The sequence below is a fragment of the Trichosurus vulpecula genome, chromosome 7 (genome assembly GCF_011100635.1).
Source record: "Trichosurus vulpecula isolate mTriVul1 chromosome 7, mTriVul1.pri, whole genome shotgun sequence".
In the NCBI taxonomy this organism is placed as follows: Eukaryota; Metazoa; Chordata; class Mammalia; order Diprotodontia; family Phalangeridae; genus Trichosurus; species Trichosurus vulpecula.
The window spans coordinates 67,593,590-67,617,355 of record NC_050579.1 but is presented as its reverse complement, the minus strand read 5'-3'; the positions used below and the strand labels follow the sequence as shown (position 1 = coordinate 67,617,355).

Genomic DNA, 23,766 nt, shown 5'->3' with positions numbered 1-23,766 from the left:
TTATATGAATCTATATAGATATAGACATTGGCATAGGTATAGATGAAGGTTTATAGGACATAGAGCTCAAAGGGATCTTAGAGGCCATTGGGTCCAAATATAGGTAACTGCCTAAAAAGATTATTATGAAACAAAAGAATCTTTCTTCTAAAACTAGAATTATTTACTATGATGGGGGAGAGGGAGGAGAGTTACATCATAATAACCAAAACATGAGTAATAATAGCTAGCATCATCATTTATGTAGGGCTTTAACATTTGCAAGCACGTTATGTATATTATCTGGCTTGATCCTTATAACAATTTTGTGAGGGAAGCTCTATTTTTATCCCTATTATTCAGATAAGAAAATTCTGTATTCTGTAAGATTTAGAGCTTTAAAAAATGTTAGCAGCCATTAAGACCAACACTCCAATTTTACATATGAGGAGAACGAGTCATAATGAAGTTAAGTGACTTATCTAAGGTCACATGTATAATATCTAAGTTATGATTTTTACCTAGATCGAAGCCTGGGGCTGGAAGCAACTGCAGCTGTAGCTCTGGAAGCAGCCTCGGAGCTGCACCACCTCTGCCACACACACCCCCACCCGGGGCGGTGGCCCACCGCAAACTCCTTTTACTCTGTCCCAGTAGCTTTTCCCACTAACCTGCTCTGTTGTCTTTGGCATTTGTGGATTGAGAAGTCTGGTAACTGCCACAGCTAAATGATTCAGGGTTCTATGGCCTGTTCTACTCATCTCCTGGTCTGGTTGGTCCTGGCACATCCCATGCTGGGCTCTGCTCCGCTCTGTTCCCAGCTCTGTGTGATAGACCATTCCCAGAGACCATCCAGGCTGTCCTGGGCTGGAGCCTGCTTCCCTCTGCTATTTTGTGTGTTCTGCATCTAGAATTTGTTCAGAGCCATTTTTTATAGGTGTTTGGAGGGATCTGGGGGAGAGCTTAAGCAAGTCCCTGCTTTCCAGTTGCCATCTTGGCTCCGCCCCCTGGGTAAAGTTTTGTTCCAGAATTATTGATTCTTTCAATATAGTTCCATACTTTCAAAAAGATATAATTGATTAGCCTTCAGCCAACCTGATAGAATCTGTTCCTTTCAAAAGAAAAAAAAATGAAAAGAAGCAAAACATTAAGCCTCAAGAAAAGTTCTGCCACCACCTTTTTGAGAACATTTTCCTACTCTTTCCCACTTCACTATGTAGCCACCTGAGATTGATTCAATATTTTTACATGTCACATAGAATTATAATTACATCTCCTAGCCTGTGGATAATCACCCATATCCAAATAGATGCCTAAGGACGTAGGAGCAATAGACTGTGTGTAGCCCTTCTGCTGTCTATCCATGTTCCCACCAAGTAGGGGATCCTTCCTTCCAGCTGCATGCTAATCTCCTCCCCCACAATTGTCTCTGTAATGGAAACCCAGATTTATGCCCAACTTGGCCCTGATACCTAGTATACTCTTCCCAGTAGTCATTAGATATGGTGACTCAGATTGCTTAGATCATCTGAGGAGTCACCACCTACAGTGGGAATTGTCATTTGCCCTGCATTCCTCCTTAAGGCCTACCAGGGCTTACCAGATCCATATGCCTTACATTATGTCCTTGAGACTCACAGGCATTGCCATCTTTCCTGCCATTGAACACTAAATTATCTTGGCCACCTGTTGCACCTGTGTTTTATCATCTTCCATGAAGCTAAAATAGTTCTCTCTCCTAATTAGATTATGAACTCCTTGAGAGTAATGCCTTCTTTTTCTATTTATACCCTCAGTGCCTAACACAGTATTTAGCACCCTGTAGGTATCTAAAAAGTGCTTTTACATTTTCTTACTACATGACTACTCTGGTGAGCAAACTGCTAATAATGGTTTCTTCTCAAGTGCCAAACTTAGTTTAGTGGTTTATAAAGGATATCAATTATTTTCCTTTTCCTTTTTTTGGCAGAGCAATTGGGGTTAAGTGACTTGCCCAAGGTCACACAGCTAATAAATGTGTCACGTGTCTGGGCTGGATTTGAACTCAGGTCCTCCTGACTCCGGAGCTGATGCTCTACTCACTGCGCCAGCTAGCTGTCCCAATTATTTTCCATCTTAAAAATGAAAAAAGGTGGGAATGGAAATATTTTCATATGTCAAATTATTTAGTCACTAGTTTTCTGCTCTAAAAAATAATGAAATATTCCTCAGAGATCATCCCAATAATAGAATATAGCTAAGTTGACAATAATTAAACTGGAAAAGGTAGAATTTTGATTTATAGTCACTTCTCATTACTTACATTAACTGATTGAAAAGGGAAAAATCATTTGGCTTCCTGAATGAAAATTATTAGAATAAAATATATTAACATATAGAGGTACTTTTTTTTTTAAATTAAGATGTTTTATTTTTTAGTTTACAACACTCAGTTCCACATGATTTTGAGTTCCAGATTTCCCCCCCTCCCCGTTCCCCCTTCCTCCCCAAGATGGCATGGAATCCGGTATATCTTCTTCACATAACTTCGCATTAAACTTATTACACAATAGTCAAGTTGTAATGAAGAATCATGACCAATGGAATGAATCATGAGAAAGAAGAAACAAAAGAAACAAACAAAAAAAGAGAGAAAGGACAAAAAAAAGATAGCAAACAGTGCGCCTCAATCTGCATTCAGACTCCATAGTTCTTTCTCTGGATGTCGACAGATCTCTCCATCATGAGTCCTTTGGAGTTGTCTTTGAACCTTGTATTGCTGAGAAGAGCGAAGTCTATTAAGGTTAGTCATCACAGAATCCTTATAACTGTGGCTGTCTATAATTTTCTCCTGGTTCTGCTCCGCTCACTCAACATTATATTGTGTAGGTTTTTCCAGGTTATTATGAAGTCTGTATCTTCCTCATTTTTATAGCACAATAGTATTCCATTACATTCATATACAACTTGATCAGCCATTCCCCAATTGATAGGCATCCCCTTGATTTCCAATTCTCTGCCACCTCAAAAAGAGCCACTATAAATATACATATGGGTCCTTTTCCCACCTGTGTGATCTCTTTGGGATACAGCCCTAGAAGTGGTGTTGCTGGGTCAAAGGTTATGAACAGTTTGCTTGTCCTTTCAGCATAGTTACAAATTGCTCTCCAGAATGGCTGGATCAGTTCACAACTCCACCAGCAATGTAACAGTGTTCCAATTTTCCCACATCCTCTCCAGTATTTATCATTTTCCTGTTTTGTCATTTTAGGCAAGCTGACAGGAGAGATGTGGTACGTAAGAGTACCTAAGCATTTCTCTAATCAATAGTGATTTAGAGCATTTTTTCATATGCCTATAGATATCTTTAATTTAATTTCTTCCTCTGAAAACTGCCTGTTCATATCTTTTGACCATTTCCCAATTGGGGAATGACTTCTACTTTTAATTTTTAGCTCTAAATTATTTTTTCAGGATTTAATTCATTGCCTATAAAGTGACAGAAGAATATAAAGGTATAGTTAACCCCTTGTTCTGATTTTTAAATATGTCTGTTATATTTTTAAGTCAAAAATACCACTTATTAGTATATAATTAAGATCCTAATGAGCATGTGTTTATTTCTTTTGATCCAGACTTATGACTTTCCCAATCTAAGAAACATTTGAGTATGGATATTCTTATTACTGACTGGGGCACTCTGTAAGCGTGTTGAACATGAGAATTTAGAAACTTTATTAATAGTAAACTCCAAACTCTGCTTGATAACAATAAAACATATTTCTTGTATATTGTTATTGAGGGAACAAACACTGGAAAAAAGTAAAACAAAATTGTCAAAGGCCTCTGCCTTGTATTCACCCCTGGTTATCTCAAGACAATAAAGACAAATGCATAGGACTATTATACATTATTTATTTGGTGTGTTTTGTCTAATTTTGATTGTGCTATGTTTTAAAATTGTTGATGTTTCTTTTGTGATATCCTGTAATAGATGAAATTAAAAGGTCTCATCTAATTAAAAAGTTGTAACAGGGTAATAGGTAACAACAGAGAAATTATAAAGCTGGGGTGGGTGGGTGGAAAAGTATCTGAAAAGAACTCAGATATTGATGGATGGTGGAACCCATGCAAAGAGCTCAACGCTTTACAAAATGCATAAATTAGATGGAGAAAAAATACAGATTATATAAATGAACATGATCATGCTGTTTTCTGACATGTGTCTGAACACAAAGTGAAAAAATAGTAATTCTTCAGTTTACCATGGCCCCTATTTAAAAGAAAGTACCACTGAGGTTGTTGTCCTAGTAAGATACATCAGAAAGATGTGTCACTGAAAGTTTTTTAAACTTGATAAGAAAAAAAATGAGAGAAAATGTCAGTGATGAAATGAAACCTGAATTTCTGCGATGAAAGTAAATTTGATCCTCTGAATGAACAGACATCATGTTTGACTAGAAATGATCGTGTCTCCGATTTCTTGTCAAACATGTTAGTTTCTTACTGTCAGAAGATGCTGTTCCATTTCTGATATTTCAGAATCAGTCTTTTACTATTACAAAGCTGGTGCCGTTGGCTGTCAGGCTTTTACAGTTTCAATTGGCAGACTTATCTGTCTTTGGCAGGATTAGACAGAAATATGTCTCATTCAGATGGTGCTCCTGCCTAAGGCTGCACCAGCCCCAGGAAATTTGAGTACATTAGCTTCAAAGGACCTGCCTGCCACCCCTCCTGACAGCACACTCACGGAAGGATCTTCCAGTCTCCTTGAGCTGTTTTCTCTGCATTTTAAATCATGCAGGGCTTGGTGATTGCTATGTCTTTGGTTTTTTTTTTAATACTCATTTTACACAGAGAGAGGACAAAACCATGAGGTTTTCCTCAATTAGTGGTAAGGTCATTTCTGACGAATGGTACCAGAACTAAGGGATGGATGCTAGACAACAGTGAGACAAAGATAAAATCAAGATAAAGGTAATAGCAGATGGGGAGAAGATGCTAAGATAACAGCTGATTTAATGAGAATTTTACCCCAATTTTCATATCTTTATATATGTATATCTGTAAGCTCTAATCATTATATCTATAAAAAATTAAACTTTCATATTGATAAATGAATCCTATTTCTTTTTTTTTCCTTTTAAGCATTCATACTGCCCAATATATAGGGAGCAGAAGGATTGGTCCATCAATTTTTTCATTTAGGTGTTTCATATTAGCTCACCTTCTTAAAGGGGACAAATAGCTCCAGAGCATTCTAACTGCCTTCTCTCACAATGACCAGTTCCAAATGTTTATTTGGGGACATGGTAGGAACAGTCACATTTGGGGTTATGATCATAGTCAGTGGCTATAAGCTCTGGAATCTGATGGCTTGGATTCTGAAGTAGAAATTCTTGAAAACACAAGATTATTTTGATATTGTACATATCAGCTGGTCAGAACCAACAAGTCTCTCTGTCTCTGTCTCTGTCTCTCTCTCTCTGTTTCTCTGTCTGTCTCTTTCTCTCTCTCTCTCTCACACACACATACAATTATATTTCTCTCTTTAATGCAAAGATGTTTATGTTGATCAAATATACTTGACTTTAGGAAGAATACAAATAGGTTTTCATTTTATCAGAGTACCTGGAAGATAACTTCCTTTTGGGGAGAAATCTAACTATATGATATAATATATATAATATAAAAATGAGCACATATATGCACAGAAACACATACGTACAGAAAGGGTATGAAAGATGTTCAAGTAATTTAAGTGTTTCTAGAATTTGGGGTATCTGGCCTCAAATCTCTCAGGCTCAGTAAACTTCAAACAGCAGTGCATCTGTAATGCCCTTCAAAGTAGACACAAGAAAAAGATGATGCAGCAAAAGAGTTAGAAAAAGAGCCTATAATTCACCACAGTTTAGATTTTTTTTTATAGCTAAGTGAATCATCTGATGTAGTAGTTGTGGTGGTGGCCTCTCTATTTTTTTTTTGTGGGGGAAGCATATATTTTCTAATGGTTACTCTGAATATACAAGATATATGAATTCCTAGAATTAGGAAGGGAACATTTTACCTCCAACAGGTCCACTTGGTCATGTAAACTTTCTTGTTCTAAAATTCAAAAAGGAAAAAGTAGGAAGAAAAATGAGGGGAAAATGGAAGAGAGTGAGGAAGAGAAAAAGAGAAAGGAAGGGAAGACAGAGAAGAGAAGAGAAGACAGAGAAACAGAGACTATCAGAAATGAAGATAGAGAGATTGATACTAACTGTTGGTCTATCAATAAGTCTATTCACAAGTACTCTGATTAGTATGCCTCACTCAATAATCTTATCTAGAAAACACAAATTACAAATTCCTAAACTAGTCTGCTTTCTTCTTTAAAGAACCTACACCTGCTCCTCAGTTCTCAAGAATTAATAGTATTGTCATGCCCTCTGCCTTCTTTAATAAAAGTAGGGTTTTTTATGTCTTGAGCAAAAGTGGTGTAGTGGTTATTGAGTTATCTCCAGAACCAAGAAGACCCATGTCCCAGACCTGACTGACACATACTGTCTGTGTAACCCTGGACAAGTCACTTAGGCAACTCCCTAGCATTATACATTGCAGAAAAGGTGTGGATCCATGATGGTAGAGGAAGTTTTCTCATTCTGAAATTCCCTATACCAACAAAATCACACATCTTGTTCCTATCATTAGGATTTATATTACCTACACTTTCTACTATATACATGTAATTACAAGAAAGGTATACTTCACAACAAAGAATAAAAAAGAGCAAAAAGACAGGAAAAATAACTAAGACATCAGCCAAGTATAACATTACTAATGCATCATTTATATAGAGTTTCATACCAATGTGCCCAATAGCAACTCTGTGCAAATAAATGAGGTAGGTATACTCTCATATTTCATCTTTGGGAGCATGTTTGGACATTATAATTTTATATCATTCAGTTTTTATTGTGTTGTTATTTGTGTTATTGTGTTCCTTTGTGTTATTGTGTTCCATTTCCACTACAGTCAATGTATATGCATATTGTTTTTATGCTTCTGCTTAGTTTACTCTAAGTAGGTTTTTACGTCTTCCTATGTTTCTCTGTTTAAATGGTCATGGAAAAACAGGCATGCTAATACAATCTTAGTAGACCTGAAAATTGGTTAAACAAATCCAGAAAGTGAAATGTGATAATACTAATAAAGAGACTAACATTCTTTTCCTTTTGACCCAGTGATCATGCGGCTATGTAAATACCCCAAAGAAGTCAATGATAACAAGAAATCCTTACCCCCTAAAATATTCATGGTAGTAGTATTTTTAGTAACTAAGAACAGGAAACTGTCTATTTTCATAATTAGAGAATGACTAACCAAGTTGTAGCACATAGATATAATGAATTATTATAAGAAAAAAATGAAAATAATGGATACAGAGAAGCCTGGGAAGAATTGTATGAACAGATGCAAAGGAGGTAAGCAGAACCAGAAAACAACATAAACAATGCCTATAATAATGTAAATGGTGAGAACAACAGTAAAACAAACAAAATGTAGTGAATATAGGTGAATGTAGTGATTGTAAATGAATGTAGTGAAATTAGAACAGCCAGGCTTGGCTCTCCCAAAAAGATACAAAAAAGAACTCCTCTTTGAATAAATGGAGGTCAACTGGTGTGGAACACTACTTAAAATGTGTACCTTATTGATGAGTTGGTTACTTATGCCGAACTTTATTTTTCTTCTTTTGTAATCCTTGTTATATGGATTGGCTCCTTTGGTTAGAGTGAAGAAAGATCTATTAGAAAATGTTTTGTGATGTTAAAACAAAGCCAGTTTTTAAAGAGGTAATCTAATTCCTCAGAGATAGGCTAAGGGTTACGCTCCCCTAGGATGCCAGCAAATCTACCTCCCCCCTATGCATATACATGCTTATAACTTATGTGAAAAAATTTTCCTGAGATATAATGTTCTAACCAAAACCAAATGGAAAAGGGCAGAGTTATTTTGCCACATGATTATGCCACCAAAAGCTGGAAGATGACATGATGAAAGTTGTAATCATGATTTATGACATTGCTAAGGATGGCTGACACTGTAAGCACCTAAGAATCCAGTTACTCTTGTGTTAACAAGTTGCTTACTGGAGTGGTCATGAAATTCTGTGTGACATATCTGAATCCTGAATTGGTCTGAGGTGGATATGTAGAAGCAAAGTGAAAAATTAGAGAAATTTTCTCACAAAAGTATGACTCTTCTTTAGCTATTATTTTGTCTCTCCCACAAAAGGGACAGTGCTCATTAAATTAGACCCAAGCCTCTTATACCATTTGGATAGAATGAAGACATATGGCATCAATGGAAAATTCTCGAACTGGGACTAAAGGAAGCTAGAGCTGGGGGCAGAGTGAGGGAAGAAGAAACTATGCAAGGTGAGTTTATAACTAGAAGACCAAAACTTGAGAGAACACAAACTATGAAAGTCCCCATTTTACCTACTTTCCAAGGTAAATTAAAGTGGTTTTTGTGCAGCTGTATAAGTGATCATGGAGAAAATTTAATTCAATGTGTGGTATGCAATGAGATGTTATGGTAAAAATGGAATCATCCTTGCCACTTAGAAAGCATACATGTTACTTATGGGATAATATATATATATATATATATATATATATATATATATATATATATATATATATATACACAGAAATCAAATGCAGAATGTATACAAAGTAATTTTCAAGAGAAGAATAACACTTGGGGGTTTCAGACAGGCTTCTGGTAAGAGGTGACATGTGAACTGAGTTTTGAAGGAGACTGATGATTCTATTTGGTGGAAGTCAGGAGGGAATTCATTTCCAGCCTGAAAACTGACTTGTGGGAAGGCAGGCAGGCAGGCAGGCAGGCAGGGAGACAGACAGGAGAGATGTCTCAGTAAGGTGTCTGCTTTGGTTGGAAAGTATTCTCTGAATCAATTGATAAATTAAGCATTTATTAAGTGCCTACTAAAAGTAAGGTACTATGTTAGGAACTTGTAATACAATGGCCCAAATGAATCATTCCTTTTCTTACAGGTCCCTTTACACTCCAACTCCATATCCACCTCTCTCTACCTCTAAGACATTTATATTTTTGGTGTCTATAATTGAACTTCTCAGTTTCCGTAGAAGAGCAACCCTTTCCCTAGCGTACCCTGACCCTCACCCTCAGGTATCTCTATTTATTCCTTTCTCCTAACAAACCTGTCCTAAAGTCTTGAAATCATCTTTGGCTTCTCTCCCTTTTTCTCCCTGGTACTTAATCAGTTATATAACCTTGCCAACACTATGGGATGACTCCCATTTGTCATTTTCCATTCCCACTTAGACTCTAATATGGTGGGCTGTCCCCTGACCTGCACAGACTATTCCAATACATTTTTCCCCGCCTCCATAATCAGGCCAACATTTCTGTCCCTAACCATATGTCCACCAAGTTTCTACCCGAAGCTGTCACTTTAGTCAAAATTCTTATCATCCCCTAAGCTAACAAAATGACAGAATTTCAGATTTGGCATAAACCAAAGAGGTCTTCCAATCTAGCCCATACCCGAAATAAGTTAACATAAAATCCCCTCCATAGTATCACTGACAAGAGACCAGCCACTTCTTGCAGAGCTCCAGGGAGGGGACACCCAGTATTTCCTGAAGCAACCGATTATATTCTTGCTCAGCTCAAATTATTATGAAGTGTTTTCTATTTGGAATTGACATCTGTCTTCCCCAAACTGCTAGTCATTGATCACATTTCTGCCCTTTTGGCTTAAGAGAGCACATCTCATATCTCTCCCACATGAGACCATTTTAAATACTTAGAGACAGCTGTCATGTCCTCTTGAAGTCATCTCTTCTCTGAGTTACATTTACCCAAATCCTTAGACCGATCTTTGTATGCCATAGTCTACTGTCTCCCTGATCACCTTCCTCAGAAAGCAGTCCAGTTTGTCAACATCCTTTATAAACCTTGGCGGGAAATGTCCAGAACTGAAAAAATCTCCAGATGTGGCACATGGATAACCTTTCCAAAAAAGAGTACACCATCACTATTTTCTCCCCCATCTTATGTAGCATGATTATTAAAAAAATGTAGCATAAGATCATTTAATATACATTCTTATTTTAAACTCTTTGTTCCTGCTGCCTGTCCACATTCTGTTTTTCTTCTCCCTCCCCCCCCAGCACAAAATATGTTAGCCTTTGTTTATTCTTTTCATTTATCCTTTCTCTGAATTATTCTTCATTCACACTATAGATGTCTTCAACTTCTTTAGACCATTCTCTTCCCGTCATCCATTTAACTTCTGCTACATGGCACTTGTTTGTCAGCTTGTATACACTAACCCACATTCTTTTTTTTAATCATCTTTTCATGTGTATATCATGTTCCCTTACATAGATTTTATGCTCCCTTGGGGGCAGAATCCATGCTATATCCCCCTTTTCAGCCATTTGCTTGAGGTCAAATGAACATAAAGAGTAAAGGCAAGAGAGGCTATTGGGAATGGGTTTTGGTTTGTGGGTAATGACAGAAGTTGCGTGGAAGTAGAGAGCTAAATCATGTCTGAAACAATTTCACAAGTTCTAACAATTCCCCACCTGATAACTACTGATATTAGAAATCCCTCTTCTTACAACTTCTAGATGTTAATTCACAAAATAAGATGAATGAGCTGAGTATTAATCTATATTATCTTTATATAGTACATGTATGTATATGCTATATAGCATCCTAAGTATTATTCTATATTCATAAATAGAATACAGTATTTGAAGAGGAAAAATGACCAGAGTTGCAAACTCTGCAAATCAATGTTTCTTTGCCCCTCTCAGAATATCAAAATTGTGCCACAATAAGAGTATGAAAAGTTATTTTGTAATTGCTGTGAGGACACAAGGTATAAGTTCTAGGTAATCAATTCATATTCTGAACCCCTAGTCCTCTGAGGAAATAAGTTGTCTTTTGGTTTTTCTTTATATCAACTCAAACGTTCATGTCAATTTATTTATTCATTTTTGTATATATTTTTTTTATTTCAACTTAAATTCTCTCTCCCTCCCCCTCCCTCACCCATCAAGAAGGCAAGCAACATGAGCATTATACCTCATTATATTATCACATATAATAAACATTATATGTCATTCACAGAAATTTAAACATTGGCTCTAGCCATGTTTTCCAGCTCTGTGGCCGCTCATTGCAGGAACATGCTTGCTTCTGAGCAGGGATTTTCAAAGCAGCACGTCCTCCAGTGCAGTCAAGGTCACAGACATTCTACCCTTGCCTGCTGTATCAAGTCAGAGTAATAAAACAGGTAATACTCTTACTCAATTGAGGTGCAGATCTCATTTCTGCTGAACATCTGTGCAGTCTGAATGCCCATATTATACCCTAAACACCTATTTTTTGGTAATATTATTGACTTCACTTTTTTTTTGCATTTTTATTTACACCGATATGACTCAACTGGGATTGGCTGTTGTTGAGTTGTGCATAATTTTCAATGACATAAAATGCAAGACAAACCATTTTACTATTAGGGAAATGTCAGCTTTAAGCAATGAAACTATAGATAAAATGCGACTTATAACAGTGCTAAATGCTACAGCATGAGACCCTCCCCTGTTTGGAGAATGTCATTATTTAGCGCAAAGAGAATCCAAGCAACTTATTGGAAGTCGATTAATTAATTTATGGGACAGGACTTCTGAGCCACATTCCCCCTGTTCATCGTCTAGTTTTAGTTTCAGTGCAAAGCTGACTCATGGAAGAGACAAATAGGCATTATCTAGATGTAAGTGAATGGGGTAAAGCTCTGAATGATAGGCTGTCCTAAGCACATATAAAAATCTTCTAACCTATCAATGTTCCAATGTGCAGAAAACTGAGACCTCTTTGCATCATTCCTGTACACAGACTGCAATTTAGCCCACAAAATGATAAACACTATGGCACCATTGAGTCATTTAGTCATTTCTGCCTGCTAAACAACTGTTGCAAGTGAAAATTTGGTTGTAGTATCTGGGGAGATGACTGAAACCAGTGACACAATCTGTTTTAGACTCCCCAGTTTCTTTCAGGGTTCAACTCATATTTCACCTCCTCCAGGTAGCCTAACGTGGTCCTGCCCATTTTCTTTTTTTGTACTCATTAATTATCTATTTGCTTGTCTGACTAGATGAACTCTTAATGTCCCTCTATATCTATGATCTTGTAAGCCCCCTTTTATAATATAAGTTCCTTAAAGGAAATGGCTATGTTAAAACGTTGTTTTTTTCTGATTTCTGTTTCTATACCTCTAGCACCCATTATTTTGTCTTATACATAGTAGGTGCATAATACATACTTATTAAAATTTAATTAAGTTGTTGATTAAAAAGCTTTAAAGACCTTGTGGATCAGTTAGCTATCTCTCATCCGATGAAACTGCTCTCAGTTAATGGGCATACCTCCAAACCACTCTGTTATTGGCCATTCCAATATCCAGACTCCCAATTAGATGATTTTCTCCCCATCGGAGTACGCTGCATTCCTACAACCAAGGGTAAGACATTTTGAAATAGGGATAGTAATGACAACAGCAATAATAATGATAAAAGAAACATTTATATAGCACTATGGGCCAGGCATTGTGCTGAGCATTTACAAATATTAACTCATTTGATTCTCACAACAACCTTGGGATGTTAGTGCTATTATCTTCTCCATTTTACAGATGAGGAAATTGAGGCAAATTGATATTAAGTGACTTGCCCTAGGTCACAGCTAATAAATATCTAAGGCCAGATCTGAACTCACGTATTCCTGATTCTAGACCCAGTACTCTATCCACTGTACCATCGGTTGCCCCAATATCTCACATTGTCATGTTACATCAAATTTTGTATTTGAGGGTTTAAAAAATTTTAATGTAAAATCTTTGGAAAGTAGTGATTTTAGCGAATTGTGAAAGACAGGGAATGCTGGCTAGGTCCTATGTGCCTGAATATTTTGTTTATTATGTTTAACTCCAGTCACAGCTACTACCAATGCCTCTGAATTGCTTTGAATAATTTTGTGTTCCCATCTTCAAGAGGGAAAGTTCTCATATATAGACTGTAAAATCTCCATAATATATATCTGCACACACACACACACACACACACACCACTTGAAATCTTAAAAACTTAAAATCAAAGTCAGATGTGGGCTATATTGGAAATGGAAAGATAATACTATTGGAGTCCAATTTGACTTGTGACTGGTACCGATTAGCCAATTCACTATAAGTTTAAATGTGTCATATGTTATACGGGCAACTGAAATTTAATTGATTAGATTTGGTGTTCTGGAGAAAACATTTCCTTGCATGTAAGATGTAAAGATTTTTAGTGCTAAAATTTATTATTTTCTTATATTTCAGATCAGTAATTAGTTGTCAGACTATGTTGCGCAAAGGATGCATGAAATTTTAGTGTACAGGATTGGTGATTTAAGGACAGTTACCTTGAGTGTTTTTTCATGCTTTAAAAATTCTATATTCTATAGTGAAGCACTTCAATTTCATAGGATGGCAATTTGCCAAATCAAAATTCAATGAAATGTGTTCATGCAGACATATTTCAAATATTGTTTTCTAGAAGTTTTTATCGCACAATTTCTCTCCATCATGATTGGTGGCCTTTAATTGGTCATGGAATGATTTCTTATTCATGTCTCAGCCATAGGATTTGGGATTTCAGGTAGAAAGAAGTTGATTTTTATTGTGGCTATTTACTCATTTTGCTTTACTGAATAGCACTATATTGGGGGGGGGGGAAAGGAAGGTGAGAGGAAGACATACTTGACTGATGCATTTGAACTTCCTTTTTTGTCTCAAACTTGGATATCTGAAATAATTGAGCTTTCAGAGCAAAGAGTACAATATTACTGTTTGTTTTCTCATCTCCTTGATGCCTGAAATTTACTGAGTATATCTTGTGAATAGTTCATTCATCCTCAACTCAGACTTTTGGTGTCATATTAGTAAAATGTATATTAATGACTTTAAAAGGAACTTTATAGTGAAAAAAGTCAATTTTCTACATTCTAAAAAAAATGGCTAGTCATAAAGTCTCAGATTAAGAAGGGACCTGAGACATCATGGTATAATAGTTAGAGCAATGAATTTAGGAGCAGTAACACCAAGATTCCAATCCCACTTCAGATACTATCAAGCTGTATGATCCTGAATGAGTTAGCTAATCTCTTTGCTCTCAGTGTCCTCATCTGTAAAATGAGGAATTAGATGGTCTTTTAGCTCTAAATCTCATGTCTTATCACACCTCTACTGGAAGCTTCGATCTCCCATAATATGCTGCCAATATATGTGTACCTGGCAGCTTTTACTCTTCAACTTAGCCTTCTTACAATTTGTCTTTATATTACTGTTATTTCTGTCTCGTAATCTTCACTATGTTTTTTTCTAGTCCTTCTTGACACTCTTTTTTTCCATTCTCCCCATTTACAACCTCCCCCCTGAAATAAAGATCCATTTTTCACATATATAATCCATGCTTAGCCCTCAATGGCTTTATTTTCTTATCTCCAAAAGATTGCTTTTTTTTAAATGGAAACCTTGGTTTGAGAAAAATCTTAATTCCCCTTCCAACATTAAATATAACTTTGAAAAATATGCTTGCAAAGTGACCTCATATACAATGAGGCAGCAAAGTATAACTTACATCATTCAGTAGTACACAGAATATTGCAACCAATTTGGATCTGGAAGGCCTAATTAACCAGAAGTAGAGAATTTAGTAGTTATCAGAATCCTACCTTTCCAGTCTTCTTATACTTTCTTCCCCTCCATAAATTCTACTACCTAGGTATACAGGCCTGTTTGCTGTTCCTTGCAAATGGCATTGCTTCTCATATCACCGTGCTTTGGCATAGGCTGTCTACTTTGGAATGTTCTCTCCCAGTTGAAGCTTTTTTCAGAATCAGAAAGATTTATAATTGGCCATATCCCAAATTTGTGGATTTACATTTTTTTTTAACATTGCTGGAACTTAATCTGTTTTGTTCCTTAATCCCTATTTAAGATTATTGGTTGACAATAAATACTAGATTTACAGAAAAAGTAATATTATCTAAGGTGCTACTGCTATTTTTTGTCCATGTTCGGTTACTTCTCAAATGGATGCTTAACTCTAATAAGGTCACTTTACCATACTTGGCACTGACATTTCACTCCCTTCTTTAATTATCCAAATACTTCCCATTTTCTAAGATCCAATTCCAGTGTCTCTTCCATGAAAAATTCCAGGAATACACTAATCAATATTTGTTACCTTTCCTTGCAGTCTTTGATGCATGATTTGGCACATGACTATATAGTATTCTCTTTCATTTCATTATGATTACCTGTGAAAAGTAAAGTCTGAAAGACAAGGTCTGTTATCTGGTTTTATATCCCCCATAGCACCTAGCACTTTATACTGTGCACCTTGCTACTGCCAGCCATAAATTTGCATTGCTTGAATCTGAAATTGTACTTTTCCTTTCTTCTATGAGTTTGTCCCTCCCATGGTCACAAAGCTCCACTGTCTTTATTTTTCCCAGCATAAACTACAGGCCCCTTTGTTTAGTATTTAAAGCCCTTCCTGATTTACCTTCTTAGGGTTATTAAGCCTAGCATATTGCCTGGCACCAAGTAGGTTAACTATTTGCTGACTGACATATTCTATTCTGCATGGTAGTTCTGTAGTCCAAATTGCCTTCTCGAAAGTTATCAATGAAAACAAAAGGCCCTTTATTTACTGTAATTCTTCTTGACCTCTCCGAATCATTTAATTCTATTGGCCATCTCTCCCTGGTTTCTCTCTCCTAACCAGTTTTTTTTAATGATACTGTTCTTTCCTAGTTCTCTTTCTATCTGTCTGATCACTACTCAGTTTCCTTTATACTTTCTTCATCCATGTTATACCTACTAACTATGGGTGTCCCCCAAGTTAGGTCCTGGGCTTGCTTTTCACTTTATTTGGTGATCTCACAAGCTCCCAATGGTTTAATTATCATCTCTAGATGAATCTCAGATCTTCCTCATAGATTATATTTAGAGAGATATCTAGATAGATAGAGAGATAGACAGATCAATAGACTAATTGATCAATCAATAGATAAAGCACTCACTAGTAATAAGGAAATTCAAAAGAGGTTTGAGGGAAAATATTTTGGACCTGTTAAGTTTGACACTCCATAGGACCTTCGTTTCTATATGTTCAAAAGAAAATTGCATGCATGACTATAGATCAGAAAAGGAACTAGAGAGCTATTTAGTCACCTGTGACTGCAGCAGTGGCATCATCTCTGGCTCCTCATTTTCATTCACCCCGCATATCCAATATTTTGCCAAACTTTGTTGTTTCAGCCTTCACATCATTGCTCAATTATATCCCTTCCTCTCCATTCACAAACCAATATACTCTTCAGGCTCTTATCAACTTGCCTCATTATCACCTAGAATATTACAATAACCTTTAAACTGGTCTCCCCACTCCATTCTGTCCTCCATTCAGCTGCTAATATGCTTTTGCTAAAATCTATCTGATCATATTACTCCACCCCTACTCCCTCACATCTCAGTGAGCTTTAGTGTCTGTATATTTAAGGTGGTTGTTTTTGTTGAGCCATCTCAGCCATGTCTGACTCTTCATAACCTCTTTGGGGTTTTCTTGGCAAAGACCCTGAAGTGGTTTGCCATTTCCTTCTCTAGCTCATTTTACAGATGAGAAATTAAGGAAAACAGGGTGACTTGCCCAGGGTCACACAGCTAGTTAGTATCTGAGGCCAAATTTGAACTCAGGAACATGAGCCTTGCTAGTTCAAAGCCCAGTGATCTATCCACTGCACCATTGTATGGGACACAATATAAGCACCTCTGTTTGGCTTTTAAAGCTCTTCATAATCTGGCACCTTCCTACCTTTGCAGTCTTATACTTTGTTCCCCTCCAGAAATTCTATTGCTTAGCTACACAGGCCTGCTTGCTGTTCCTTGCAAATTGCATTCCTTCTCATATCACCATGCCTTCGCAAAGGCTGTCTACTTTGGAATGCTCTTTCTCAATTGAAGCTCCTGTATTCCAACACTCTTACATTTCAACACTGAGCTCAAATCCTACCTTCTTAAAGAGGCCTTTTCAAGTTCCCCTTGCTGCTAGATTCTTCTGTGAAATTCCCTTCCATCTACTTTGTATATTTCTTGTATGTACCTTATTTATTTTTTTCACATTGTATATCCTACTAGAATATAAGCTTCACGAGAGTAGGGTTTTTCCCTCCTTTCTTTGTATCGCCAGGACTTAGCATGGTTCCTGACCTAAAATAGGTAGTATTGTTATTATTGACTTACTATTTTAGAATTATTACATGTGGGAGTATGTAGCATGTTTTCCCTTCTAGATTAAAACCTCCAGAATTGATCTTTATATCTCCTCCAGTGCCCATCACTGCAATTGTGCATATTAGGTACTTAATAAATGGCTATTTAATGAGTCAGTGAATGAACAATAGGTATTCATTAAATAGTTGTCCATTTATTTGCCTATACATAAGCCATTCTTCGTATTTTCATTTCTTTGATTTTTCTTTTGAATACGTATTTTTTCTCCTCCTCATCTCTTAGAGCCCATCACTTCCATAGTCTGTCAAAAAGATCATATTGAGAATCTAGTCTAACACCTCTTTTTCCAGGTGATGAAAGTGAAGTGAAGCAATTTAAGGAAAGTCAGGCACACAATGAGTAGCAGGGATTTGGACCCATGTTCTCTGTCTTTCTCAGCATTCATTCCACTGTTGGGTTGTTTCATCCTGCACAGTGGCTATTTCCAAAACTGTACACATAATTTGAAAGGGGAAGAAGAAGAAAGAAGAAGAAGAAGAAGAAGAAGAAGAAGAAGAAGAAGAAGAAGAAGAAGAAGAAGAAGAAGAAGAAGAAGAAGAAGAAGATGATGATGATGATGATGATGATGATGATGATGATGATGATGATGGAGGAGTGACAAGGAAAACTAACCACATTCATTATAGCATTTTGGGGGATGATTGAATTGTACCTTTACATGTTCTGTGAACCCAGAGGATAAGGTTTTCACCCCACAGAATATAAAGTGGCTTTCACACAAGGAGAACTGTTTTGCCCTAGTAATAGTGGAGCAATCCCATATATAGCAGTAAGGCAAAATTCATGACCTCAGAGAGGACAATGGGCATGCCTGAATGGTTGGAAATTGTGAAGTATAAGGATTTCCCTAGGTAGAAGGCAGAGGAAGTATAACATTTATTTAGACTCCAGAAGATCAGATTCAAGAACCAATGCCCCCAATTTGATACTGTGGCAATAATATTCCAAAACCAATAAGCCCACCTCACCATAGCAACAAGGAAATTATAACAAAATATTATAGGAAGGAACCAAGCCATATTGTAGCTTTCCCTCAGTGCTGGGGCCCCCCTATAAAAAGATCACTCATGAAGCCTAACTCTCTGAGTTCAGCAGTCTCTCCTGCAGCTCTGCTGACTCCAAGTTCCTTGATCTTGCTCTTGTTCAGCACTCTTAGCTTTGCACTCTCTTGAAGCTGCTGGCTCTCTTCTTCTGAATCCTCCTTACTGCTTGCAGCTCTGCTGCTCCTAGTTCTGCTGCTCCCAGTCCTGGGCTCTCCTTTTATACAGTCCTAGTCATCATCTGATTGACAAGAATTCAGCTCATATACCATTGGCTCTGGTCTTAGCAACTCCCCTTCAGGCCCTGAAGGCTTCCAACCCATATTCATTTAGCACCTACTAAGTAAGGGCTTGGGGCCTATTACAAACCGAGATATAATCAGTCCTTCCTACCTAGACCCACCAGAGCCCTAACTGAATGGGTGGGGAAGATCTTTGATCAGATTAATACTACACAATAGCATGAATAAAACTCTACTGGCTAAGGTTTTAGAGAGGATTCGAAGAAGAAAAGGCTGTTTCTTTGCTCCTGATGCCGGCTTTGATTTGATTCCACAAACATAAATAAAATTCCTACTCTGAGCAAAGGATCAATATATTTTTATTCTGAGACTTAACATAGTGATTTAATGACAAAAAAAAATGCTACTATCCAGGGATCCCTCATGTAGCTTGCATTCTACTGGAACACACACATGAACATACACTGATACACTTAAAGAAGAAACACAACTTGAAGAATCAATGTATCAGTAACCCATGTAGTAAGTACCTACTAAGTGCCAGATACTATATTAAGTATTCAAGATATAAAGGATTAAGAAAAGCCTCACAGAGAACTTATAACATCCACTGAGCCTAGAAGAAAGATAAAGGTTTGGAGAGACAGAGATTAAGAGGAAGTATATTACAAGCAATGTGGCCAGCTTGTTAAGAAACACAAACAGTGAATGAAATTCAGAGAACAGGGTAGCTGGAATGTCAAGGACATGACAAGGAGTAATGTCAAATGAAGATAGAATGAATCATTAGAATTTTTAAAACCTTTGTCACATAACCTGTAACATTTCCTCTAAAACATTACTTGTACCCATATGCTTTTTCTGTAGAGAAACATTGTCTTACTTGGCTCAAGATTAATCCATATATTTAAATGATTTTGATATAGGAATGTAAGATTTTGTTTTTAAACCAGACTTGTGCTTTCATCTTGCAATGAACTCCCAGTGTAGACGTCCCTTCCGCCAGAGAAGACCAGCCTGTTATTTAAAATGCTAGAGAGTCACTTGGGGGTACGGAGATGTTAAGTGAGGTGTCCATAACTAGTCAGACAGTATATATCAGATGTAGGACTTTAATTTAGGCCATTCCGACTCCAGGACCACTTTGTCATCCTGACTCACAATATAAAAATATGACTATTAAAAACCTGCTCTTTTTAGGAAAAAAAATGCTTAAAATATTCAGAAATAAAGGAAAGAGAAAGTATCTTTGAGGAGCCACGTTACGTGGACATAAAGCCAAATTTTAAACTTAAGAGAAAGATAGCATTAAGAATCAACCAATCAATAATCCTGTAGTTAGTGCCTATTAAGTGCCAGCCACTGTATTAAATGTTGGTAATACAGAGAATTAGTGAAAGCTTCACAGAGAAGTTGAAACATGAGCTGAGCCTTGAAGAAATTAGGGCTTGGAGCAGCAGAGATTAGTAGGAATTAAAGAAATATTCCTCAACATACTTAAAGAAATATTCTAACTCTCTAATCCCACAAAGGTTGGAAAGGGTAAAAGAGTAATGAAAGAGAGAGAGAGAGAGAGAGAGAGAGAGAGTGAGCGCATTAAGAAACAGCTGCCTTAAATCACAATATTCTTTCCCATGGGGTGAAGGTGCTATTTGATTGTGTGGCACTTTTCTGAAGCCTTCAGCAAGAAAAATGTATTATGATGTTATTTATGCAATGAAGGAGTTTCATTTGTTCGGTGTGCCCACTAGGAGACATACTATACTTGCTCCACCTGTTCAGGCCTTGTCTGTTACTCTCTGTCCCCCACCTGAGCAATAGTGCCTTCTTAAGAAGTTAGTACCTGCCTTTCCCACAAGATGGCACCAAAGGCGAAGAAGGAAGCCGTTGTTCCCCCCAAGACAGAGGCCAAGTCCAAGGCCTTGAAGGCCAAGAAGGCAGTGTTGAAGGGTGTCCACAGCCACAAAAAGAAGAAGATCCGAACATCCCCCACCTTTCGGTGACCCAAGACACTAAGACTTCGAAGGTAGCCCAAATACCCTCGGAAAAGTGCCCCTCGGAGAAACAAGCTGGATCACTATGCCATCATTAAGTTCCCCTTGACCACTGAGTCTGCTATGAAGAAGATTGAGGACAACAACACCCTGGTCTTCATTGTGGATGTCAAAGCCAACAAGCATCAGATAAAGCAGGCAGTAAAGAAGCTGTATGACATCGATGTGGCCAAGGTCAACACACTGATCTGGCCTGATGGAGAGAAGAAGGCCTATGTCCGACTTGCTCCAGACTACGATGCTTTAGATGTTGCCAACAAAATTGGAATCATCTAAACTGTGTCCAGCTGTCCCACTCCACCTACAATAAAAAGTTTTCCAGTATAAGAAGTTAGTACTTGCTGTTCCCAAGTGAAAACTCATACAACAAATGCATACATTGCTTACCCCCATACTGCTCAAGCCCATGGGACAGTGACTGTACTGAAGTCACTTTGATTAACCTGTCACTAGTCAGGTCTCAATTTAATCTAAGAGAGGAAATGAAATATTGCTCAAAATGTTAAAAGATGAAATCCATGGTCAGTATCTAGCCCTGAGTCCTCATTGTATGAACTATTTCTATCTGTTGATTCACATCCTAATTCATTAAACATCTGGACACTAAAGGGTGGTGTGATCACAGAGATTTTGATAACATGGATAACAGATAGAAAATAAGTGTATGAACAGGCTTTGTCATACCTTTCCCCCTCCTAGTTCTTCTTGTGCACACTGTAAATGTCTTATCCATGATCATACAGTTTAGGTAGATGGGATTATCATTCAGCTACCTCAATTTAGCTTTATGGGTTTAAAAAAAGAGAGGAAAAGCAGGAGATTTCCCCACATCTATGATAGACCAGCCACAGAAATTCTCACAGGTAGTCTTCACTGGTAAATCGCATCCATGTTACATCTACTCCCCATGGGATCATAGATTTAGAAATGGAAGAGACCTCAAAGGTTGTCTAGAACAAGCTTTTCATTTTGCAGTTGAAGAAACTGAGGCTCACAGAGATTAAATGAATTGCCCATGGTCAGACAGTGTCAGAGGTGAGGTTTAAAACTACGTCCTCTGACTTCAGAGCCAGTTCTATTATCAATATATACTACACTGTCTCCCCCACTTGAAAGTGTCTCCTGGTTGCAGTAGCTTCCTCTTATCTCTCCTCCGGCTGGGGCTTGGTGGTAGTGTTTGAACCACTCCATGTGGTCCTTGCTCACTTCAGTTCTTCCCATCTCTCTTTTCTCCTGGAAACAAAATGACAAAGTCAGAGGGAAGAAAATAGGAAATGAAAAAAGTGCCAAAATACTGATAATGTCTCATGTGTCTTGGAGCCTGGCTTTTTGTTGTTTTTGGCCCCAGACTGCCTTTGAGGAAGCACAACTGTCTGTTCTCCAATCTAGAGATAGCTGGGATAGATTCATTTCTGGTGAGCTGTCTCACAAATTCTGCTCTATTGCCTTCTGTGGAAGATTTGCTAGGTACCAGGAGACCAAAAAAAGTGAAACAGTGACACCCAAATGGGTTACACCAATGATTTCTTCACTCAAAAAACTTATCTGGATTTAAAAAGTGAGAGATAGGGATAGTGTATATGATGGGTGAGGGACTGCAACTGCATTTGCTGGATCTAGTTTACCAAGATGGAGAAGGCAGGCATCTTTTTTTTAACCTCTTGTTAGGTAACAGGCAGGGGGAATTCCAGCTACAACAATGGTATCAGCCATTTGTATAGCACTCAATCAGCCTGAAAAATAGCCCTCAGAGATGGGCAGCACAGCTATCATTATTGCTATATGAGATTTTAAAAAATGATCTCAAAAAAGGTTAAAGGATGTATTCAGTATCACATATGTAGTAAATGCCAGTCAGAATCTGAACACAAGATATTCTTAGACTAATTATAGTACTCTTCATCCTATATTATTCCATCTTTGCAATGCTTCCAATATCCTGAAGAGTCAATCGAATTTATAGAATCCATAATCTTAAGAATTATGGAGATTTGTCAAAGGATTATTGCATATAATGTGGATAAAGTAAGATGTAAGGCTTTTTCAAGGAATTAAGAATAATGCTAAAGCATAACAGTACTGTTAAGTTCCAAGCCTACTTCTATCCTGGTCCCCTGTAGCCATCATCCAGAGAAACAAATGCTATGGAGAAGGGTCCAGGTATTCCCCCCTGCACACACACACACACACACACACACACACACACATACACACACCCTAATACTGAGAACCCTGGGAATAGAAAAGCCAATCAGTTCTACATGCCCTATTCCTGTAACTGTGGTCCAGGGGAGAAATCCTTATGGAGATGCTACCTGTAAACTTCTACAAGTACATTATGATTTTTGGTTAACTATTATCCGTTAATTACACCCCCCCACACACACAACACAACATGCATGTATATACGGTGCATTTATATTGTGTCTATATGAATATATTTATGTATGCATATATATGCATATAGAAATACACACTACATGTGTATAGAAATATATACATAGACACATTATATATACATACATACATTTATGTGTATATTGTGTGTGTATGTGTGTGTGATGGATATCCTGTAGCTATGATACTTTTTTCTCCTCTATTCTCTAGTATGTAGAGGTAGGCATATTTTAAATAGGTTTAACAATTTTTTGTGGTTGTTCACTCTTATGTCTGACTCTTTGCAAAGCCCAGTGGGGGTTTTCTTGGCAAAAATACTGGAGTGGTTTGCCTTTTCTTTCTCCAACTCATTTTACAGATGAGGAAACTGAGGCAATCACAGTTAAGTGACTTGCCTGGGGTCCACTAGTAAATGTTTAGGGACTGATCTGAACTGAGGTCTTTCTGACCTCAGGCCCAGTGTTCTATCCACTGTGCCATATTGGTGCCTCTATGATTTAGATGTATTTATTGATATATGAACTATAGCAAAGGATGGAGCCCTTTCACAAACTTATTATTTGAAAACAAAAATTTGAAGATATACTGTCAAAGAGTTAACATCATCAGTAGATATAGTTTTATCAATG

At 37.3% G+C, this 23,766-nt stretch overlaps 1 pseudogene; it reads left to right on the top strand.

Moving 5' to 3' along the window:
* Positions 1–20,545: 20,545 nt before the first annotated feature.
* Positions 20,546–21,016, top strand: LOC118858766 (annotated as a pseudogene).
* The last annotated feature ends 2,750 nt before the right edge of the window (positions 21,017–23,766 follow it).